This window comes from Monopterus albus, unplaced genomic scaffold (genome assembly GCF_001952655.1).
Source record: "Monopterus albus unplaced genomic scaffold, M_albus_1.0 scaffold326.1, whole genome shotgun sequence".
Taxonomy (NCBI): Eukaryota; Metazoa; Chordata; class Actinopteri; order Synbranchiformes; family Synbranchidae; genus Monopterus; species Monopterus albus.
The window spans coordinates 466,369-472,973 of record NW_018128206.1 but is presented as its reverse complement, the minus strand read 5'-3'; positions in this window follow the sequence as shown (position 1 = coordinate 472,973).

Below are 6,605 nucleotides of genomic sequence, written 5' to 3'. Positions count from 1 at the left end.
GCAGGAAAATCCTTCTCTTTTGCAGAAAATCCCACATTATCAATTTTTCTGTTTCACATTTTGTTTACAATTAAAGCTAATTCCTGTCACCCTCAGCTGTACTTTTTTCTCAGTGCTGATTGGCAAATGCTAAGATGCTTGACTAAGATGGAGAACATTAGAGACGTTATACAGATTAGCATGCTAGCAGGTGACACCACATGCGTGCTAACATAGTGGTACTACGTTAGCGTGGGTGGCAGTGTCACAGAGCCGATGGGCTCAAGTCCAGGACTCGGACTTGAGTCCTGATTTTCTGGACTTGAGAATGTAAATTCTAAGCCAAGGAGCAGGGCCCCTAACGCAGACACCACTGAGCCAAACATCTATTAAACTTCACTTTGAGTGTTTTATTATTATCAGAGTAAGCTACTGTTGCAAGGGGAATGCAATGTGTGCAACGCCTCAGTTGCCTTTCAGGAGTGGTGATGGCAAGCATGTGTGCCTTTTCTCTGCTCGCTGAGGTGAGTGAGCAAGCTGCTTTCTGCAAGTGAGCAAAGTTTTGAGACAGAGTGATGGCAGTGACTCATTATTTCATTTCACGCAACGTTATTTTCACAGACGGTTCAGAAGATCCGATGATGTATGGCACTGCTCACAGCTCAGTGAACTGATAAGTGGCGCTAAAAGCAGTCAGTCCTGTTGGCATTACCTGCCCAAAGTGAAAGAATAATGTCAGGGTACGGCACTGGCCGGCCCCCTGCCACCCAAATCTTTAATTATTTTATGGAAATCATGTTGTTTTAACTTAGGAGACCCAAACTTACAGTTACTTACAGAATGGGCAAGCGCTCCAAGAGAGAAGAGCTGGAGTATAGTTACATTTGACGCCTTAGAGACAATTCTGACAAGTATTAGCTGTGTTGTAATGTTGATAAACTACATCTGAAACCTCACTGGCAATTCCTTAAGGTCTTAAGTCTAATGTATTTCAGGAGAAGCTACGTGCACTTTCTGAAAACAATATACGACTATTTTATAGATAGTGTGGTTATATCAGTGTTTACAATTGAGTCTTATTTTTAAGATGTGTCTTTTTGTTATAGGTCTGATATTTATGCAGCAATGCCTTACAGGAGACAACAAAAGCTACCTTGAACGTTGAGAAAAGGGTCAGGTACAATCTTTCTAAATCGTACGCCCTTGGCGACGCAGTGCCACCTCTAAACTGCTGACAAAACTCACTATGAGGTGCAAAGCAGAGCGCTTGAAGCCGGCAAAGTGAGCCCCTTATCGTCGACAAGTGCATTAATATTAATGTGGATCTGTAATCTGCTGTGATGCTGTGGGCTGAGGAAAAGCCCAGCGCACTGTAAGTGACAAGTGTCTTCATATTTATAGTGGATCTTAAGTGCCAGAGTCTACTCAACTAAAAGATCTGCGATCACAGGTAGACACATGAAACAACATACTGATTCCCATTAAACTATGAACTTCTCTCTACATTTAAACCACGTGTGTTCAAATGAGCTATGAGTTATTAAAATATTCTAAAGCTGTTAAATAACCACATTTACAGAAGTGGTAGCCCATTCATTTTGTAGCCAACAGGACGAGCAGCCATAATTACAGGGGGCTGCACTGTAGCTCTGCTTCTTATGCATGTCTGACCTGAATAGCTGCTGAACAATGTGTTTTACTTGGGCAGGTCATTACGGGCGAGCGGCTTAGTTTATCAGACTGGTCTGACAGGTTGAGTCACTGGTGCCTCAACCCGAGTGGGTAGTGCAAACTGTCAGAACACCAGCTCACCACTGTGATGGCTGTCAGCCACCACGGACCATGGGCGATGTCAACATCCACTGACCCACCCCCAGCTAGAACAATTTATAGCAGTGAGGTACATTTTTGAGGTTTGTGACATACATTTTGGAAAAATATAATGTTCTGTGTGCCACTTGGTGTTGGGCAGGTAGTCTACAGTGGGGCTGTAAGAGATTTTCTGCCTGTTGCAGCTGGAAATGTGGTAGTGAGAGCAATAAGAACAGTAAACTGAAAGGTGCTAAAATGCTCCTGGGCGCTACCAGTAACATCAGAGTCAGCTGATGATTATCTATGGGTTCTTCACTATGAGGGGCCAACTTTCACAGAGGCATGTGACATGATGTTAATAAAGAAACCACTGGTTACTGCAGCTAGTGTTATGAAATAGGAAAGCAAGTTAAAGTTTTTGGTTAAACTGATTTTAGGTCTCAATGAGTTAAATGATTTTCTTACTCTAAGGTGAAGCGACATTTCTCTTCTCACCGCTTATTCTTTCACAAAGACAGTTATTCAACAAGTACTTTAATTATGATCACGTAAGACATAATTGATTTTTAAAAGAGGAAAATCTTTTGGCATGATTCACCCAGCAGTAAAGTCAGAGTCATGATCAAGACAGCAGAGCAGATGATAAATCTTATGAAAATGATTTGCAAATATCACTTATTTTGATGATATTTTGAAGGTCAGTGTGGTTTCTATAGGAACATGATTGAGAGCAAATTACTGCAGGAATACATAAAGGGGACATGAACACTGATGCTTGTGGGGTCCCTGAAGCAGCTTCATTTACTGCATTAGTGACACAGGGGAGATACAAACAACAAAACAGATATCCTTTAACGGACTTCATGACTCTTCGTCATGTTTGAGAGAGGCTATGCTGCAGTAAACTGGCCGGTGCTTTCCCGTGTCAGGCGTCAATGAATGAAGGCCACACCACCAGCTTTATTTAGTCGTCATATCAAACATTGTGAGCAATTCACATTTTCATTCAGTCAAGAGGAACAAATGCACAAATGTTCAAAACTGAGCTGCTCCTTCACAAGATCTCTCCATTATTATCATCGCCAGCTTTTACCAAACCCCCCGTTCGTCTGCCAGCTCCTCACAGTTCAGAGCAATCTCACTCTCATACAGCTTGTCCAGAAGGCTGCAGCTTTCCTGTGATCTCTAACATAAACCTATTTCAGCTCACACTCAGCTGACTGTTTCCACTCAATTTAAAGCACCAGTGTTTCCTTACAAATCAGCACCCTCCAGATACTACACTCTGACCTCGACAACTCTGGGACAGAGGGCATGGGGGCATACATTCGCTGCTGGCCACAAGCTCCTACCTATTAAAAAAAGCTTTGGATGTTTTGTGGCTTTATTAGTTTATTATTATAGCTGATATCCACAGAGAAGCAATACAAAGAAACGAGGAAGAAAGAGACGCAACCAGCTGGGTTTAAATCACGGTCCTCTTCCCTTAAACCACAGGGTGCCCCATGTCCATCTTTTAGATTTTATTCAGTGACATTTTTCCAACTTGGTTTTTAACATCGTGCTTAATGACACAAACTTTTCCCCCAAGATTAACCAAATAATCATTTAGTCTTGTGATCAGCTCTCATCACAAGGTTCATTCATTCATTCATTCATTTTCTACCGCTTAATCCCTGAACGGGGTCGCGGGGGGCCGGAGCCAATCCCGGCCAGCAATCAGTTGAAGGCGGGGTACACCCTGGACATAGGCAGGGCTAACACATAGATGAACAATCACACACACGCACACGCACTCCTATGGGCAATTTAAAGAGGCCAATCAACCTAAGCTGCACGTCTTTGGACTGTGGGAGGAAGCCGGAGTACCCGGAGAGAACCCACGCAAGCACGGGGAGAACATGCAAACTCCACACAGAAAGGTCCCGGGTGGGGCCCGAACCGAGAACCTTCTCACTGTGAGGCAACGGTGCTAACCACTGTGCCACCGTGCTGCCCAAAGGACGGGGCTGAAAGATGAGGTAGTAATGGGGAACACCTGGGAATCCAGCTTTCAAAACCTGACAGCCTCAAACGAGAAACATTTAAACTTCCCTTACAACAAGTACAAGACTGGAAACTCAGTAGCTAGGAACCAAGAACTGATGCAATTCTGGATCATCAAGAATCCAAATGCATATTCATTCAACACCCAAAGTACAGAGCAACCCTGCATAGAGCAGCTGCAATGATGCATTAAATTATCCACCTCGCATTAGTGTTATTGGCTGCTGGGCAGGCAGCTCGTTGATCACCATGACCGGGTTCATTACTGAAGTACGGTGCACTGTACTCACAGTCAGCTCTAAATTATTGATGCATTTTATAAACTAGAAACATACTGTACAGCCGAGATGAATAAGCAAAAGTCCTGTTCCTCTGAGAGACTGTTCTGGTGTAAAGCACGCCTATGCCGGAGGAAATCAACTCAGATCTGTGTGGGCTTGTCTTTGTGCGTGTTTAAGTCCCAGATTGTTACTTTATTCATTAAAGGCTCAGTTTGGCAGCTTTGAGCATTATGGAAAAAACACAGGAATGACAAAAAAAAAAAAAACAAGACTGCGCTACCAATCCTGTCAGTTCTGCTCACAATTACTTCTGATTTGAGCTTCTGTCAAGAGAATCTACATTGGAATGAATACCTGAGTCAATACCTTTAAACGGGAAAGTGACAGAAAACATTTCTGATTAACACAATGGCTGATTTTCCTCATCATATCACTGGATGGTACCAACTGTAGGGCAACAACATGTGGCAGGAGTTGTTTATCATTTCCATATTCAGCCATGTAGAGGATGTTATCCCTGCTGTGAGCCGCTGGTTATGCTAAGTATATGGTTTCCAGGGGATCCGTGATCCCACACGAAGCTGAAATATTCCTACAAAAGGTAGATGTAAACTTCCAGCTGAACACCAACTAAGAATTTGGTGATTGCAAGAGGAACTGTCAGAGCTTTAATAAAACACAGATGAACTATGCATCTTGCTCCACATGAACCAAAAATGGGCTATTTATTCATATGAATGATGCATTATCATTGTCAAAATACCTTCTGTGAAATAAATAAATGACAGAATTATTACCTGCAAATAAATGTCTATTTAGGGCTGTAAGGCTTGACGCCCATGATGATTAGCCAACAAAAGGGCTCCCGCTGAGCTTTCACTCAGGCTGCTCTCCCCCTCATAGTTTCTCGTCATGCCTAACAAGTGCCTTTGTGCTCATTAACAATCTGCCGCTCAGTGCTCTGCAGGGACCGCTGGTTCATTCAGCCCTCTGAGGGTGGTTGCTCAGAGCTGACGTCCACTTCATGCTGCTGATCTAATGTTATAAAGACACTGAGGTCAATGTAAATGCTGCTTTCTGCACCAGGAGGTGTGCACATAGAGTGGAGTACCAGACAGGCCAGCAGGGCACAGGTCCAGGAGCCTGAGAGGTCAGGGCGTCCCAGGCCACAGTCTGTGTATGAAAAGACTGTTATGTCTTGTTTGAAAGTGATACAACTCAGTAAAAAGACTAGAAATAAATGCTAAATGGCCATAATGAGATGTAGAGCCGTCCCAAAACAACTACAAAGAGACAGAAAATGACCATAAAGAGACATAGAATGATCAAAAAAGAGATGCAAAGCCATCAGAGAGAGATGCCAGACTTCTATAAAGAGGCACAGAACAACTATAAAGACAAATCAACTACAGTAATGGCCCTTTATAGGAGGGGTGGGGGGCCCACTTTCTCATCATTTGTCCACTGCTGTAGTGGAAGATGCTGACAGAGGTAGGCTTGTGACTGGTAGGTCACTGGTTCCACTCTCTGGATGAGCTGCTGTAGGACAGCGAGTCATGCTCTCGGCTCTCTTTGCAACTGATACTGAACTACAACTGCCGCCCTAATGTGTCTACATTGTAACACTAACACTGTTTAGCTGCCTATTTATAGCAGTAGTCAAGTAAATGTTAGGAATTTTTCCCCAAAGAAGAAGAATAAATTTGCCACAGATGGATTTCACAACTTGTGCAACACCTGACATGACGCCTCTATCTTTAGACCTCGGATCACAAAAGGAGAAACTCCACAAAAAAAAAAAAACAACCTTTATTGATAGAACCAAGAGCTGCACAGTGCAACTTCAACACAATAATCAACTTTTAAATTTCAGCATTTGACTAAACAAAACCCCTGATCCTCAGTTTGGATGAAAGATAAAGAAACCACCCGTCATGAATAAACCTATGGACATATCTGCTGAGGTTATTCACAAACGGCGACATGACGTCTCACCCAACGAGACCACATCTTGACAACAGTCCTTTTAACACAAACGGCTTAGGGAGCAGTTTGTTTCACTGTGACGTGCGTTACTCATCCTCAAAATAACAACATTACCATCTGGATAAAAACAGAAGATGTCATACAGAATTTATGAAAAAAATGTCTGATTGTAAATATTGTGCAAATCTGTAGCAGCCTACACGGTGAGAGACTGAGTGAAGCAATACTGACCTCCAGTGAGCCAAGGTTTAGAAAAAAAAAATCTGCTACAACACCTAAAAGGCTGCCTGCACAATATCTTTCATAGTTTTCCCTCAAAATGAGTCAAAATTTGGAAATGTATTTGTTGCAACACAACAATATATTAGCAATAATATGGAAATTGAGGTACTTAGGGCTAAAACCCAGGCTTGTCTCCAGCCTTTCCATACTCCCACAGTATGAAAAAACCATGCTGTGTTCTGGGGGCGGGGCAGCAGTGGGTGACATTTATGAGAACAA